Genomic DNA, 17,174 nt, shown 5'->3' on the forward strand with positions numbered 1-17,174 from the left:
GGGAGATCTGAGCTGGACTAGTTAGTATCGACCACCACCCACCAGTGCACACCAAAGCTAGAGTTGGGGGCCTACCTGGCAGGGCTAAATCACAATAACCAACAGTGAGGTCGGAACAGGAGATGGGTAAAGTTAGGCTGAACCATGAAACTAACCAGAATGCAAGAGAACCAAGGGGGCACATTTTCTGGAGGTATGTTGGCTCACCCTTATGAAACTGAAATAACCACTGCTTTGCTCTAAAGCTCGGGTAATGCCAGGTTGAGCTGGGCATGACCATGGAACCCTTCGACACTCATGGGTACTGGGGCTGGGACCAGGCTGGGCTGATCCAGACTGCAGCAGCAGCTGCTGCACCCAAGAACAGGGTGTGAGGTAAGGCAGAATACAACATCCTTCAGTCCAAACGCTGAGACAGAGGGGGTAGACTACACCAAGTAAGGACCCAGAACCTGCTGACACACATGAGATCTGGGTCTGGGAACAGGCCTTCTGACCGAATTTGGAGGAGTCTTCCAGTGAGTCATAGCTCAGTTGGTGAGTGTGATTCAAGCCTGGGTATTGGTCAAGCCAGGCAAGGCTGCTATTCTTGTCAACAAATGTGAGGCCTGCTTCTGGGGGAAGGTTTGCAGGGGGAATTCGGGAAGGGTAGAGCCAACCTTAGCTCACTGGCATGTGCAGGAGCCAGGATAGAGTGCGGGCCCTGCTGGGCTAAGCTATCGCACCTACCAGTTGGCATGAAAGCCAGAGATGGGGGCAGACTGGACAGGGCTAGGCTGCAGCACCCACCAGCAAGAGCTGAGACTGGGTGAGTCTGGTTACAACATCTAATGGCAAAGGTCAAGATGAGGAATGGGCTCAGAGGATGCCCTGGCTAGGTTGTGGTTCCCATTGGTAAGCGCGAGACAGAATGGGAGCAGTGAACTAGGCTGGACATGACTGCAGTCCGTCAACATGCATGGACTGGTTCTGGGGTGTGCCACACTGGGCTAGACTCCAGCACCTGCTGGTGCTTGTGAGAGCCAGGGTGGTCACAGGATGGACTGGGCTAGGTCTTGGCACCTGCTGAACCACATGAGAGCTGTGTCTGGGTACAGAACAGGCAGGACTGAGCTGTAGCAACCAACAGTAAGAGCTGGAATGGGTGGGCCAGTCGGAAAAGCCTGCTGTTCCTGACAGGACAGGAGGTAGGCCAAGTCAGGCTGGGCCAAGCACTCACCAGTGTGCATGAGATCTGGGAAGTGACTTGATATGGGAGCTTGGGGAACTTCCCTGTCAGGATGCAGTCCCTGCAAATGAGCAGCCCAGATCACACCAGGATATTACAGTACCCATCGGCATATGTGTGGGTCAAGTCTATAGGCAAGCCAGGTTTGACCGGTTCACAGCAACCTCTGGCAGATGTGAGAACCAGCACAGGTGCAGAAGAGGTCCAGCTGGGCTGCAACACCAGACAGTTCACATTAGCGCCAGGACTGGGGGAAGTCCAGGCTGAGCTAAGTTGTAGCAGCCACCAGCATGAGCCGGAACTAGGTGTATGGAGGCAGGTAGGGTCGGGCCAGGCTACAACACCCAGCAGCAAGTGTCAAGGTGAGGGAGGCCATGCCAGACTGGGCCACAGCTCCCACTAGCACATGTAAGATAGGATGGCTTGGGCCTGGGGAATGTTCAGTAGTGGGGCATCAAGGAGCATTGCTCCCACTGGTAAGCGTGAGAACTGGGGCTGGGAATGGAGCAGGCTGGGCAGGGCCACAACTACCGTTGGCCTGCACGTAAGCTGGGAAAGGGTAAGCATCAGCTTGGGCTAAGCGACTGTAGCCACTGACGCATTCAAGAGCCATAGTACTTGCAGATTGGCTGGCCTGCACTTGGCCAACCATTGCCCCATTAAATAAGTAAATAGCCTGCAACTGCAAACCACTTTCACTTCAAATTCTTCAGCTTGACATTCAAGAAAATTAATCCCATTATTGTCCTCCAATGCATACAGGTTCTCAGGTCTTTCTAACTATTCTTCCTAAACAATTCATTCATCCAGGTGACATTTCTGTTCCTATAGCTAAACAAAAAAGTTTATCAGGGCCAGGAGGAATGGCTGAATAGGCTAAATCTTCACTTTGCAAGCATCAGGACACAAAATGGATTCCAGTTCGTGTCCCTGCTGCTTCACTCCCCATTCAGATCCCTGCTTGTGGCCTGGGAAAGCAGTAGAGGATGGCCAAAAGCCTTGGGACCCTGTACCCACATGGGAGACCCAAAGAAGATCTTGGCTTCAGATCAGCTCAGCTCAAGATATTGTGGTCATTTGGGGCATTAATCAGTGGTTAGAATATCTCTCCATCTCTCCTTCTCTACAGAAATCTGAGCTTCCTTCCAATAAAAACAAATAAATCTTAGAAAACATATTTTTTAAAAATGTATTGTCCCAAAACAGGAGCCTAGTGACTGAAGTCCTCACCTTGCATGCACTGGGATCCCACACGGTTTGTATCCTGGATGCTCCACTTCCCTTCCAATTCCCTGCTTGTGGCCTGGGAAAGCAGTCGAGGATGGCCCAAAGCCTTGGGACCCTGCATCCGCATGGGAGATCCAGAAGAAGCTCCTGGCTTCAGGTTGGCTCAGCTCCGGCCTTATGGCCTCTTAGGGAGTGAGCCAGTGGACGGAAAATCTTCCTCTCTGTCTCTCCTTCTCTCTGTTAATCTGCCTTTCCAATAAAAATAAATAAATCTTTTTTAAAAAGTATATCAAAGAATCTGCTAAATAATATTACTGAGCTAACCCAAAGACGAAAAAAAGAAAAACCGATAAAAATAAGAACATTAATTCAGGAATGTAAACAGAAGCTCTGACTATCCAAAGAGCTATATCTACATTGGAAAAGATCAAGAGAAGTTGGCCACAATGTTATATTAAGACACGACCCTTTAAGTATGGGGTTGAAGCAGAAGCAAGAATGTTTTATTACTAAAAACTGAGGCTATTAACATCTAAGCACTTAGTATGAACATCAAGAGATCAAACTCACTAAAGACCACACAGCTTTGAAAATTATAAACTTGGTATTACTCAGAGTTTGCTAAGGAGAACTAACAGGGCAAGAAGGCAGAGAGAAGGCTTGGATACTTGAATTCAGCTTTTATTCTGCTCTGGATACAAGAGACGAAAGTAAAAAGAAATCCTCTAGGGTCAGAAGGAAATCGACAACACAAAAAGGTTAGACCCACCAGAGTCCTTCCTCTTTGCCTTGAAAGATGAGGGACGCAAGCAGAATTGGCAAATAAAGGTAATATAAACTTCAGTGTAGATTGAAGGGACTAACATAAATGTTAAAAGAATTCTTGGGAATGATCACAGATGGATAATTAGAAGACTTACAGAAGAGGCATTTTGAGATGAGCCCTAAGTGGGATTTGAATAAAAGAAAACTAAGGCTGGCACTGTGATGGTTAACCATGACAGCATTCCAAATGGGTGCTGGTTCAAGTCCTGGCTTCTCCATTTCTCATTCTGCTCCCTGCTAATACACTCAGGAAAGCAATAGCCAGAGCTGAGCCAGGCCAAACCCAGGAGTCCGAAACTGTCCGGTCTCCCACATGGCCAGCAACAGCCCAACATTAAAGTCATTTCCACTGTCTTCCCAGGCACATTAGCCCGGGCCTGGATCATAAGAAAAGATACAGGAGATGTTAGCACCACAGGAGGAAAATTGGGTATATACAGAGAAGAGAAATAGAGAGGAAGATCTTGTCAGCTGTGATTTATCCCAAGCTGGGCATCAGCCTGAGTTGAGCCTAATCAAACCAGAAGAAGTCGGTTCGGCTTGGGTTGGGGGAACTGCAGCTCCTGCGTGTGGTGCTGGGGAGTGCCCCTGCTGGGGGGGACCAATGCTTGGGACTCACACAAAGACATGCTTGGAATTGCAGTGAACAAAGTCTCGGCTTGAGTGGCCAGTTCACCAATCTGTGCATGCTTTGCCTGTGGCACCGGCAGTGAACTCTGGGGTTTTTATGATTAGTAGTTGTTGACTGGGGTACCATGACTAAGGCAGTTTTAGTATAGGGAGTAAGTGAATTTTGGGTTGATCATGAAAGTTTTTTCAGGCTGTGTGGGGATGAGACTGGTGGTTTGGGGGAAGTATCCAGATGATAATTAGGGTTAGACAGATTCACAGCCAATTAGGAATCCAGTGAGGGCTGTTAGCCTAGAACATCATGAGCACCACTTCCAGCCCACACAAAGCTTATGGATGGGGCCCTCTTGCCAGTGTGTACGTCCTTACCCAACTGGGTGGGTGATGTGGTCAAATTTGCAGGGTCAAGGGGTCATATCCAGCACTCGTGAGTACATGGTCTGGGGGATAGATCATAGGGTTGTGTGGGGCAACCTGGGAAATACAAGTCCCCAGGTTGCTTGCAAGCTGGGGTTGTGTGGATAAGCTAGGTGAGGACATGCACCTGCCATCATCACAGGAAAGGACCATAACATCTAGGGCAGGTCAAAGAGAGCACACTCTGAATCTGCATCTTAAAACAGGATGTGGGGGGTGGGGCTAGCACTGGAAGGGAGCAGAAGGGCGGGCAAACAAACCTTAACTACAAGAAACTAAGGGAAATCAGGTTGGGCACAGGTATACAAGGTAGGTCGGTATATGATTAATGAGCAGGGACGCTAAGCCACAGCATATATGGGGCCAGGAATAATGAGTGGGCCTGGCCAAGCTGGAGTCAAGCAACCACTGGTGAACATGATCTCAAGGAGGGATGATAGGCCGGTTGGGGAGGAGCTGAGTAAGGGGACAACTAGATGGAGTTTGAATTTCCAAAAAACGAAGGGGCTAGAGATTGCGGCTGGTCTGATCAGGTACAAATGTAAGTCTCACTTTGCACAAGTGTGGATGGGACTGGAAGCACCAAGCGTGGCGCAGACTCCATACACATCTTGGGCTTGGAGGACAGGGTAGATGTAGGGACAGACTAGGCTAGGTTCAGCCTTATGAACCATGTGTGAGCTATTTGGGGGTATGGAAAGAGCCATGGTGGGTTGAAAATCAACGTAAGAACAATGGGTTGAAAGGGCTAGTCAGGAAAAGCACGGCTCCTGCTGGCTGGTGGTACACTGTGGTAGGGCTGGCTCTTGGACCCCCTGGTATGGTGCAAAATATGGCATGGAAGGGTTTTGATGGAGGAGCTGGGGCTATCTCTGGCAGGACACAGTCCATGCAGATAAGCACAAGAAACAATGGAAACAACCCAGAAAGGCATGGAATTATCCACTGGCATACCACATGGCATGTGTTTGGGGGACAGGACCAGGATGAACTGCTAATCACCGTGGGAATCCAAGCACCAGACAGAGTGTAGGTTCGAGTGGGTTTCGGTTGTAACATACCAGTAACATTAAAGAATGCCAAGGTGGAGATGCAGCCGTACAGATGTGGTTGGCAGAGCCCAAAACAGCACACATGATAATCAAGGTGAGGCGGCAAAGCCGGCAGGGGATGTGGGCTCACCTGCTTGTGGTCAACTTAATTCACTGGAAAGGTGAGTTGGGATGGTGGAGATCAGACTAGGCATGGGCTATACACTGGGACTCATGTGAGTAGTTAAGGGAAGGGCCATGGTGGAGGCTGACTGGTGAGCAAATATTAGAGTGGATGAGGGTTTAGTTGGGCTTAGTGCAGCATTAACTGGCAGAGGCTGTCACTGGGAGCTAATTCTATCAAGTCAAAATGCTGAAACTACTTCTGGTGAGTACATAATGCGAGGAGTGGCTGTGGTGAAGGGATATAGTGGGCATCCTCAGGGTTACCTCTCACCGGACACACGAAAACCAGGGATGGGCAGGGGTAGCTGACAGTAAAGGCAATGCCCTAGGTGTATGGGCTGGACAGTTGTTGGTTGGGTTGGATCTAGGCTTCGTGCCATTGAATGTACGGAGTGAGCTAAATGGGATGTGGGACAGACGACAAGCTGCGGTACATACTGGCACGCAAGGACCAGGGTTGGGGGGCAGAACTGGTGGAGGTTATGGGGAGTCACCCCAACTAGGCTACAGCTTCAACTTGTTTGTATGAGGACCACATAAACACAATTATAAACTGCACTTAGTGTTAAAATAGAACAAAAGTAAGAAAAAGGATTTAGATTGGGATGAGGTACAGATGAGGATTCTCTGAGTCCATACACGAGAGTTCTTCAAAAAGCTCATGAAAAGCAAATATGAAAAAACTATGTAAGGATTTCTAAAAATTTCTATATCAAGATGAGCTTTTAAATCCATTTTCAATAAACTTGTTGAAGTCTTCTCATACCATTCACAGAATCAGGAAAGACAGTAAGGGAAAAGAGAAAATGAGAGAAAATCAGTTTAGCAGAAAAATAGCTATAAACATCCTATTTAAAAAAAAAAAAAAGAAAAGTCAATGCATAAAGAGGAAAAGAACTATCTAGAAATGGCCTGGGGGGAGGGATGGATCTTAGGACTGTGTCAGATACTGTGGAAATTTTAAGTGCCTGAGGTCAAGGGCAACTATATACTTCTCATTTGAAAAGATCTTCAAGAAGAAACAGTTCAGACAGGTGGAGATGAGCCCACTGATCCCATGTCTTTCCAAGGCAGCAGTGATGAAGGTGCAGAAGCTTGGGGGACAGCTGATGGGCTTCCAGCAGCATGAAAGCTGCTGGGGATACCTGAGCCAGGTTGGACTCAATACTTGCAGCCCTGGCCATGGCCATCTCTGCCACGTGGTGAGCGAGTCCTGGACTTTGGGAGGCCAGTGCACCAAGTGGCACACCTGCTAGCTGTCCAGCCACCCGGTGGCGAGCTCTAGGATTTTGGAGATATGTAATGCTGCTAGGGTAGCTTGGATAAGGCCAAGTACATATTGGTGAGGAATGAATCTGTTTGGACTCTCAGCAACGGAATCACTGTTACTTTGTAGGGTAAGCGTATGGGATGGACCTGGTGGTTTTGGAGGGGAGGGTCTGAAGATTTGTATGGGATATCAGGACTGTTACACCAGCCCAATGGGAGTCCTGTGAAGGGCTATTGTTAGCACAGGAAAAATCGCCAACTCCTCAAGCTGCCACAAGAAAGCAATGAGCTGGGGGGCCTAGTGGCAGGGTAGATCCCTGTACTGAGTGTCAGAAATGGGGATTATGGTTCCATTAGGCAGGGCCTTGACCATAACAGCAACGAGAGAACATGTCAGGGTGTAAATTCTGCAGGGGATGGATAAGTGGGAAACCTCTGGAAATATAAGTCCCACTAGTCAGCCCAAGAGTTGGGGTGGTGATGGGCTGAACTAGGTGTGCACACGGAACTGCTAACACTCACAGGTACTGGGGCTAAGAATAGGCTGGGCAGTTGCAAGCTGCAAGCACCTGTATGTGCATCCTAAAACAGGGTTATGGAGCGGGCCAGGCCATAACAATGCAAATGCCAAGACAGAGGGGCAGCCTATGCCAGAAAAGGGCCTAGCATTTGCTAGAGTATGTGAGGATCAGGGAGTTGGCCAAGTGGGGGAACCTGGGAAAGTCCCCTACTGGGGTCACAGCTCCCGTTGGTGAGCACCTGTTTCAGGCCTCGGTGTTGGGCAGCCTGGGTAGGGTAAATCCAACAATTGGCTAATATATGGGTTGGTTTTGGAGGGGGCAGACCAGCCAGGGCCAAACAACCTTAGCTCACCTGCAAGAGCAAAAACCAGGCTGCAGAACAGGTCATGCTGGGCTCGGCTGTCACACATACCAATCTGCATGAGCCAGGGATTGGAGCAGATGGAGCAGGGCCAGGTTCCAGCACCTGCCAGCAAATGGTGGGACTTGGGGCAGGCCGGGTCAAGCCAGGCTAAACCATGACAGGTGAGGGACTATGCCAAGTTGGGTCAGAGCAACCACTGGCATGTGTAAGATATATAGCTTGGAACAGACCTGGTTGGGGAGATAAGGGGATGCCTTGGCTGGGTTGTGGTTTCCACTGGTAAGTGTGGGGGCTGGAATGGGAACCACATTCTGGTCTGGACATGGCTGCAGTGTCCTTTGGCACAAGTGTGGATTGGGGCTAAGTGTGCCAGGTTGGGCTAGACTCCAGCACCCACTGGTGCTCATGAGAACCAGGGTAGGTATAGGATGAGTTAGGTTACATTTTTGCCCCCGCTGAGCCAGGTGTGAGCTGTGTCTGCGTGTAGACCAGACTACGCTGGGCTGTAACATCCAACAATAATCACTTGAATGGGTTGAAAGCCAGTCAGTAAAATCCATTGTTCCTGCTAGGACAGGAGGTGGACTGAGTAGGGCTGGCCCATGGACACACTGGTGTGCACGAGATCTGGCACTGGAAGAGGGTCTGATGGAGGAGCTTGGGCAACTCCTCTGGCAGGACACAGTCCCTGCAGGTGAGCACAACAACCATGATAGGGAACAGCCCAGACCAAGCCAGGGAAAGGTACCCAACGGCATACATTTGGTGCAGGTCGGGGTGAACCAGGAAGGGTAGGGTCAATTCACATCGTCCACTGGTGAATCCGAGCACCAGAATAGAGTGTGGGTTGGACCAGGTTCAGTCGCAACACATGCCAATATACATTATGGCTGGGACTGGGTGCCAGCTAGGCTGGGCTGTAGCCCCCACCAGCGTGAGCTGTAACTGGGGGTGGGCCGGGCCAGCCCAGGTTAAAGCACCCACTGGCAAAAGCCGAGATGAGGCAGGCCATGCTAGACTGGGCCACAGCACACACAAGACCCAGGAGGGGAGGAGGCAAAGCCGGTAGTGAGGCTGCATGGGTCTCCCCTGCTGGATCACCATTCCCATTGAAGAGCATGAGTTAGGATGGGAGCAGACCAGACTGGGCAGATGTACAACCTGACGGCCTCATGTGAGCTGGATCAGGGAAAAGGCAAGTTGGGTGACTGTTCTTACCGGTGCATGCATAAGCTAGAGTGGATGTGGGTTGGTTGAGTTCTGACACAGCATCAGCTGACAGATGCTGACACTGGTGGGCTAATTCTGTCAAGCCAAACTGCAGAACCACCTGAACAGTGCATGATCCAGGAGTGGGAATAGGCTCAATAGGGAAACAGTGGGCACCTCCCTTTTGGGTTCCTACTCCATCTGGTGAGCATGAGAACCAGGACTGGGGAAGGTATGGCTAAACAGAGTGACACCTGCTGGCATGTGAGTGGACTGGATAGTAGGGCTAGTTGGGTTGAACCAGGCTTCAATACCCACTGACATATAGGAAAGCTGAATGGGATGTGGGACAAACTGGACCAGTCTGCTATACATACTGGCAAGCACAGGAACCAGGGCAGGGCGCAGGCCTGGTGGTGGTTATTGCTCAAACTAGGCTGCAGCTCGAACTGGTTTGCTTTAGGGCCAAGTGTGTGGTGGGCAATATTGGACTGGACTGCAATACCCATTGGTTCGTGTGGAAGACAGGGCTCAAAACAAAACTAACCCAGCAACTGCAACCACCAGCATACACAGAGGTTGATGGGACGACAGTCTGTGCCAGACCCTGTACTGGCATGCACACACAAGAATGTGGTCTGGGATCACCTCAGATGAAGTTTCTCTCAGAATCTTACCTACTGAATCACTAGACTCAGGATCCCAACCATGGAAAGAACTACAGATTCTGTGATCTGACAGAGCAGTGGACAGTATATCCAGGTGCACATAGAGGTTTTGGCAGTACACTGGACACCTGGTACCACATAGAGGACAGAACAAATTGATTCACCACCCCAGCTAAGTGTTGGCAGTAAAAACCTGGGCAAGTGAAGACACTAAGGTGGACTAAGTCAGCCAGTGGATTCTAAAGAGATTTCACTGTGATTGGAATGGTGAGATTGAAATCAGAACTGTTGAACTATCAAAACCACTTAAGCAGAGCCCTCAGGGCATGACACACATTGAAGACCCTGGGATGGTTGAGAGGGTAGGTGTGGCTTCTCCCTTAATCTCCCTCTTCCCCCCAGACACAGGAAGGAAAAAGTAGAATGTGGAAATAATAGTCTTACCCACTTTCCTGTAGCACTTGGCCCTTTAAGCCCTAATCATCTGTGTAAAAATCATAAAAAGAAAAAAAAAAACCAGAATGGTGTGACTCAGGTTGAGAAATCTCAAGAAGCAGAGCTGAGAGGAAAGACCATAATGTTTACTATAGCTACCAGAGATGGCAAACTTACACCTACTTCTAAATGAGAATATGAAGATAATGATTAGCAAAGGGGCTTCTAATTATATAAGGCTCCTTAAATATTCATCCACAGTAATACACAGTAAGTGCAAATCCAGAAGAATCTAGAATAAACTTAAAAGACTCCGCATTACTCAATACCGCAGCTGAAGCAACTGCATCTGAAAATCAAGTGCAATAGTATAAACACCCACCACCCACTATCTTTAAAAAAAAACCCACTTCCACACAATAGCAGGGATTCAGCAGCCCATTGTGTCCGCTGCTGTGTGTGCCACCTTTAACCTAGCGTATGGCACACAGTAAGTACTAGCCTACTGAGGAAACAAACCCACCACTAGGCAGAATAAAAACCCCTTTGAGAACAAACATGCAAATAATGAACAACTGAGCCAGGGAAATCTTTACACCAAGAAACACACAAATGTGCTAATCAGGACATTTTTCAGGAGGAAAAAAAGGGGGAGAAATTAGTTATTTAGCATACCATAACAGCCTCGGATGTTACATCCTATTCTCTAGGAATCACCTTTACTTCAAAACTGTTTCCTAGACATCTCTGGGTGATTTAAAACATATTAAAAAGTAACAAATTTGATCATGACACTATACTTAAAAGTTCAACCAGATTATAAATATTTTATTCACCAAAACGAAAATGGCAATAACTGATTTTCCCTCTAACTTCTGTTTTCCAGATTTTGACATGTATTTTTTTTAATAATACTAATAGCTGAAAATACTAAGAATATGCATTCACAGGAGAGGGGAGGAAGCAGTGTCAAACACATGCATGATCGCTTTAAGGCTACAGGAAGTTACAGAATGCTACTATAGCCACTATAGCCAGCGCGCAGCCTTGAGGGGGACTCAAGTGAAAGCTGAGCTTTCCAACGGATGAGATGGAATTTACCAGGCCAAGATATGCAGATCAGGGCAGTGTTTTAGAAGGAAGGAACAGGAATGTAAGTAGCATTCCAAGCCCATCCAGAGAACTGAAAAGTTGGGATTAATGGCTGGGCAAAGCATTAAAGGTGGAGATTAAAGTGTCTCCAATGAAAGTGGCCTTGAAGGGAGACAGGTTCTTTAAAGAGATTATTCAGACAGGATAAGGACAATCAAGAGTGGATTTAGAAGATCAACAACTCCTCCAATACACCAGGGATCCCACAGGGCAGGGACAGGGGACTGTAGAGATTCTTCGAGGATGGGGAGAAACACAAAGACAATGAGCCAATAAAGTTATATTTCAGGCATCGCAACACCTTCTACACTGGTAGGGATAAAAACATTAAAAGGTATAATATCACCTTAACAATGGCACATCTCAAGAAATTTGTATCAGAAATGGGAATGGGAGGAAAGCAATAAATACTAATTTTCTTTAAGATTGAGACATCTATATTAGTCATTGAGCTTAATGATACTGTCAAACCCAGCATAGGTACAGAACAAACAAATGACAAGGCATGACCAGAGGCTGTAAAAACAGAGTACACAAACAAAAGTGCTGATGAGCTTAATGCTATATAGAAATAAAAACACAGCAGCAGCCACGGGACAAAACCCCACAGACAGTTCTGGTTTCCAGAGAAGTGCTTTTGGTAGCAGAGTAGGGGAAGGCCAGCAGACTCCTCCAAGGCCTGGAGAGACTTTTCCCAAGAATAATTATCACATTCAAAGAAGACGGCTGGAGGCAGCAGTTGTGACCCAGCAGTTTGGGGCACATTCCCATGATGCTGGCATCTCACGTCCTGGCTGCTGCACTGCCACTCCAACTTCCTGTTCCCGGTTGGTGCATCTGGCCCAAACACTGGAGTCCCTACCAACTTCACAGGAGCCAGGAGTCTGGCTCTGCACCTGCCCAGTCCAGTCGCTGTGGACCTTAGGGGGATGAACCAGTATATAGAAAGTCTCAATCCCTTCTCTGTACCACTTTGCCCTTAAAATAAAATCAATCTTAAGAAAGAAGAGAAAAAAAAAAAGCCAACATACTGGCATGAGTCAGGCCACCATATGCGGCACTGACATCCCAAATGGGCTCTGGTTTGGGTCCAGTTTGGGTCCAGCTGTTCCTCTTCTGACTGAGCTAGCTCCCTGCTAACATGCTGGGAAAACAGTTCTTGGGCCCCTGCTGCTGGCCCAGCCACGGCTGTTGTATTCATTTGGGAATGAACCAGCTGATGGAAGATTTCTGTCTTTCCCTCTCTCTGCAACTCTGCCTTTCAAATAAGATTTCTTTTTTATACAACAACAAAAAGAGGCTTTTAATTCAGTAATTGCATGACTATCCCATTACCTAATAAGTGTCCACACACAAACTAGTTCCCCAGCACTCACAGCAGCATTATCTGAAACAGCTCAGAAACCACAGCACTCAGCCCATCGACAGGAATGAACAAAAAAAAAAAAAAAGCAATACATCCATACAACAGAAACATTCAGTGCTCACACAGGGGCAGCATGGGTTACACTGAGTCAAAGAAGCTTGTCACAAGACTACATGGTCTATCATTCACGTCTATGAAATGTCCAGCGTAGGCACATCTATTGAGACAGTAAATTACTGGTTGCCTCCCGCAGGAAGGTGGGGGGAGGGGAACTGGAGCGAAATGGGTAGGGACAGCACACAAGAACAGGGTTGCATTTAGGTGTGGCAAAAAAAAAAAAACCTCTAAATTGGATTGTAGTGTTGGTCCACCACCCTATGTATATACTAACTGTATCTCAATACAGGTTTTCTTTTTAAAAACAAATAAGAACAAATGTGGAGCACCTCAGGCTGTTACCAGACTCGGGCAGAGTTACCGGAACTACAACCAAGGTGGTGGAGAGGGAGCCTGTCCTACAGTCTCGGTCATTTTGTTAAAGAAAAGCTAGTCAATAGGCAATTACGAAACAATGGGGACAAGAAAGGCAAGAAGTCTCCAAGTCCCAGGTGCACTCAACCTAGCCCTGAGCAATTCTGTGAAAGCACTGAGAAAAAAGTCAGGTTCTAAATCCACAAAGTGACACTGAAATCGAAGGACTTCTCTTTAAATATCTGCTCAGTTTCAGAAAAATAAACATTCTTATGCAATGATTTTACAGCTTTTTAAAGAAGCATGTGTGCAAGTTTAAAAACACACTGCAGAAAGTCTGTTAAAAATCAAACAAGTCTTAAATTTCATTGTATTACCAAGTTTGCCAGGTGTTATCAAGTTTATGTGCAAACTTTCCATAGCACTAAAATTGAAAGCCCTCCCCCCCCGCAAATAATACACCCGAACAACTGCGTAATACATTTCAAAATAAAGCACAGGAGGTCGCAAAGAGACCAGCAGGGTAGGAAAACCTGAATGGCAATCGCAAAGTAGAACCGATGGCTACGTAAGGAAACCTTTAAAAATCAAACTCACTAACTTTCAGCCGCAGCAAATCGAAATTAGAATATCAGCAACCGCTGCTCGCAGAAACAGAGAAGCCAAGTTTCCCAGTATTAGGGGGAAAAAACTAAAATTGAATTTTTTAAAAAACGAATTGCCAAATGGGCTCGCAGCCTGGTGCGAACCTAAGCAGATCGAGGCCAAAAGAAACCTGCACTTGGCTGAGCGAAACCGACTGCAATTCTAAGATGCAATTCTGCGCACTGCTTAAATCACCAAGCAAGAGGGAGATGTATCGAAACGGGGAGCGGAGATAAAGGAGAGGAGAGGAGAGAGGAGGAGAGAAAGAAAGAAAAGTTTGGCCCTCTCCCCGGAAGAAGGAGCCTAAGAAAGCCCCTCCCGGGGCTCGCCCACCACCGAAAGCAACAGCGCAGGATTTTCACGGCGCAGCCCAGGGGCACACAGGCTGCTCCCAGTCCCCGAGCAAAGCGTCCTAGGCGAGCCCTGCAGGCTTAGCACCTCAAGCACCAGTTCGCAGAGCCCGGGTCAGCCTGGCTTCCTCCTGCAACATCCCCACCCACATGCCACATCCTGTGCCTGGCAGTCAGCGAGCCCCACTTCAACTCGCATTAATTAAGCACCCACTGTTTACACCATATTGTGGCTCCTGTAAGCACTGCAAGGAAGAAATGGCCCCGGTGGCTGGCGGAAAAAGAAATCGAGACAGCTACGACGTATGAAAAGGAACCCGCAAAGACGGGCTGCGGACCATGCCTGAGATCGGGTGGTATGGAGAGAAGCCCACCACTCGCACCCCCCGCGGGGCGTGCCAGTCTCCGGGCAAGGAGAACCCCGAGGGGCGCAGCAGGCCAGGCCTTCCCGGACTCCGCCGCAGACCTGGCCCGGAGCGGAAAGGAGTCAGGATTCCGGGACCCCCCGCGTGCGCCTCAGCTGCTACGAGTGCGACCCCCTGGGTCCGGCTCCGGCTCCCCGAGGACCGGCGAGCGCGGGCACCGCACCCCCCGGGAGGCCCGGAGCCGGCTGTCACACCGGGGCCCGCGGCTCCCAACCCCCGCAGCCGCAACATGACAGTCGGCGGCGACCCCGGACGGAGCCGAGCGTCTCCTCGGCGGCGTCCCCGCTCCTCCCGACGCCCGCGCCCCGCAGCTGCCCCGCGCGGCACGGAGCGGTGCCGGGAAGACCGCCCGGGCCCCTCCCCCTCCCCGCCGCCCCCGGCGTCCCCCGAAAAGCGGTTACCTGGAACGCGGACGGAGGCGAGCACACGACCCCGAGGAGGGGCTTGTGAGGACGGACGGCGGCCTCGGGCCCGGGGAGGTTCGGGAAATTTGCTAGACTTGTTCCGCGCTGGGTGACAGCTGTTGGCCGCGCACGCGCACAGGGCCCCGGGCGCCGCTCCGCACCCTCCCGTCCAGGGGGTGGGTGGGAGGTCGGGGCGCGCGCACGGCGCAGGCCGGCTCGCGGGGCGCGAGAGCGCGCGCGTCGTCACGTGACCGCGGGGGCCCCCAGCACAGAGGGAGTCACGTGAGCTCCACGCGACTTAAAGGTGCCGGGCACTGCTCTGGCTTTGGGTTCTACGCCACGCAGCGATCCAGTTAGCTCTGTAAAGCGTGCGTCATTGTGGAAACGGACGTCTCCTTCTTTCCAACATAAGAAGATAAACGGAAGCCGAAGGGAGGACAGGTGCCCGGGACCTCGTCCGGAAGCGCCTGCTGGGTTCCCACAGGGCTGGACCCGAAGCAGTCCACGCGCCACACGTCGTCCTGGGCTTCCCCCACCCTCCGGCCTATTGGCGGCCTCCGGCTGGCGGACGTCAGAGCGGCGTTGCCATGGGTGGGGCCTGGCACTGCCCAGCCGAGCCTGAGGAGGAAGCCGGGGCTCCCTGCTGGCCAGTGCTCCCCGCACCCCTCGGCTGGAGCCTCTGCCTCATTCCCTGGGTGGGCGCAGTGTCCACGGGTCCCCGCCCCTCCGGCCAAAGGCTGTGTTGTTAGTCTCCGGAAGCGAAACTCCTATGCATGACAAGTCCAGCCCCTCGCAGGTGCACGCATAACATTGGGGAAACCCCAGGATGGCCAGAATTGGAGTAACTGGAAGTGCAGGTGTCTCCGGGCTCCCAAAAACTTCCTGCTTCTGCCCTGAAATTCTGCCTCCTTTGACGATTGTGTGATAGAAGAAACCGCACAAACCTTAAGTCCGTGTACTGTCACACACAGATGGCTGAGCACCAGATGTTTTGCAAAACTTAATTTTTTTTTCAACTTTCTTCAGTGCCCAAGCTGTGGCATTTCTTCTAAGGTCTTTTTCATCTAAGAAAGACTAGCAGATCTTAACACCATAAAGCTAGCCTGGTCTGTAAAATATGATGAGTTTTTGGCCACAATATAATGGTTTCGACTTTAAAAAAAATCAGCAGTGTTGAATTCTCCAACTCTTTTCTCTATGCAGGGAGTATTGCAAACACAGATTGAGTGACCACCACTACACTGTAGCAAGTAAAGCTTGCAACCCCAGCAGCCCAGCAGCCCAGCAGCCCATATGGACAAACCCTGGAGTCCTGGCTGCTCCACTTTTTTTTTTTTTTCACTTTTCTCTTTATTTTTTACAATCTTTACATAGTTAGTTAGGGCAAAAAGGCTCAAGGGCTACAGGAAAGTGGGTAAGACTATTGTTTCCACATTGTTTTTTTCCTGTGTCTGGGGTAAAGGGAGAGATAAAGGGAGAAGCCTCATCCAGTCTGCTGGCTGCTCCACTTTGATCCAGCTCCCTACTAAGGATCTCAGAAAATGGCCTGGCATGGCCCTGGTCTTTGCAGTCATTTGGGGAGTGAACCAAAGATGAAAAATACCTCTTTTTTGCTTGTCTCTTCTCTCCCCCCCAACCCACCCTCTCCACATAATTCTTGCAAATAAATAATACATCTTGGGGGGGGTGCTGCAATATGCATAATTAAAGGTAAAAGGGTAACTGGGCCATCATTTGTTAAATGTTTAGTCATTTTTACTTTTAATATTGATGACATAGTTGAGAGGGATGCTTCTGATCAGGTGGAGGAAGGTGGGTGAGACCAATGTTTCAGTTTTGCTTTTCTCCAATGTCCCTGGGAGCAGGAAGAGGACTCACTCTTTGCTGTCAAAGCACATGATGCCCGGGGATAGAGATGGTCATTTGATTTCACCTGGACACTCCAGTGTGAGGAAGAACATTCCAGGGGTGCTACTTGGGTGGTCTTGATAGCTCTGAGACATTGTTGGATTCATTGCACCTGGGTTGAGAAAATCCTTCTAAGATCTGTTGGCTGACCAGTCAACTTCAATGTATTCACAGACCCCGGCATTTGCTGCAAAGCTGGGCCAGGAGAGTTCAGCCTGTTCTGCTGTCTTTTGGTGAGATGAGCTGGCTGTCATGGCCCCCGTATGCATCTGGACATGCTCTCTGTTACCCTGGCGTGATAACTGTACTCCAGGGTTGGACAACACATCTTGTGATGTCCCCTGAGGCCGAGATTTTGAGTCTAGGTTCAGTTAGGGAGTCCCCCAAGAAACTTTGCCTGGGGTGACCTCAGGTTTGACTCTTGTACATGCTAACTAGTGCAG

The 17,174-nt window shown here is 49.4% G+C and overlaps 1 protein-coding gene across 3 annotated transcripts in view; it reads right to left on the bottom strand.

Moving 5' to 3' along the window:
• KDM4C (lysine demethylase 4C) overlaps positions 1-14,965 on the bottom strand; it is a 281,603-nt gene extending 266,638 nt beyond the window's left edge. For all 3 annotated transcript variants that reach the window (XM_040963735.1, XM_040963734.1, XM_040963733.1), the window contains exon 1: positions 14,821-14,965. The gene's annotated coding sequence lies outside the window, so the exon portion shown is untranslated. The remainder of the gene's footprint in view (positions 1-14,820) is intronic.
• Between the last annotated feature and the right edge of the window lie 2,209 nt (positions 14,966-17,174).

This window comes from Ochotona curzoniae, unplaced genomic scaffold (assembly GCF_017591425.1).
Source record: "Ochotona curzoniae isolate NIBS_2020 unplaced genomic scaffold, NIBS_Ocur_1.0 scaffold_3208, whole genome shotgun sequence".
Classification (NCBI taxonomy): domain Eukaryota; kingdom Metazoa; phylum Chordata; class Mammalia; order Lagomorpha; family Ochotonidae; genus Ochotona; species Ochotona curzoniae.